The sequence below is a fragment of the Clupea harengus genome, chromosome 6, assembly GCF_900700415.2.
Source record: "Clupea harengus chromosome 6, Ch_v2.0.2, whole genome shotgun sequence".
NCBI lineage: Eukaryota > Metazoa > Chordata > Actinopteri > Clupeiformes > Clupeidae > Clupea > Clupea harengus.
Window position 1 is genome coordinate 31,460,678 of NC_045157.1, and position 877 is coordinate 31,461,554.

Genomic DNA, 877 nt, shown 5'->3' on the forward strand with positions numbered 1-877 from the left:
ACTGTTTTCTTTACTCTCAGGTACGTCAGCCTGATTTGCCTGTTGAGCAAAGGGCTCGCTCAACATGGCTCAATGATTGGCTAATTTCTGCTCAACTCTGCTCAGCTCTGCTCAAACATTGGTCGCTAGTAGGGACTTGGCTGTTCGACCGCCTGGGAATACCAGGTGCTGTAAGCAGTTTTTTTTTTTTCTCAATACACGCTAGCATTACATTCTTGCTAGCCAGTTGAGGTTTATGAAGTTGATTCGGTCAGCCTTTCATGGCTTACGGCATACCACATTGAGCACGCCCGATCTCGTCCGATCTCGGAAACTAAAGTGTCGGGCCTGGTTAGTACTTGGATGGGAGACCGCCTGGGAATACCAGGTGCTGTAAGCTTTTCTGTCTCTGCCTCCCAGCGCGCCCCTGCTGGCCGCAGCAGTCAGCACAATTCAGCCAGTTAAACTTGGAACACTCTTTTGTGTTTTTTTTTTCTTTCTTTCTTTCTGCCTGTCTGTCTGTCTGTCTGTCTGTCTGTCTGTCTGTGTGTCTGCCTGCCTGTCTGTCTGCACGTCCCGAGGCACGTGAGCTTTACGAGGCCGACTTTGTCAGGCAGTAATTGCTTACGGCCATACCACATGTGAGCACTGTCGGCCGATCATCATGTTGTGTCGCGGATAATCGGATAGCCTAAGCATGGTCGGGCCTGGTGGTTAGACTTTGGTAAGGCGAGGACCGCCTGGGACATGTTCCAGGTGCTGTAAAGCTTTTCTGTAATCTGCCTCTCCAGCGCGCCCCTGCTCGGCCGCAGCAGTCAGTCAACAATTCAGCGCAGTTAAACTTGGAACACTCTTTTTTTTTTTTTTTTTCTTTTTTTTTTTTTCTTTCTTTCTTTCT

General features: G+C 49.0%; 1 pseudogene; it reads left to right on the top strand.

The window, feature by feature from the left end:
• Nucleotides 1-263: 263 nt before the first annotated feature.
• LOC116220875 lies at nt 264-379 on the top strand (annotated as a pseudogene).
• The last annotated feature ends 498 nt before the right edge of the window (nt 380-877 follow it).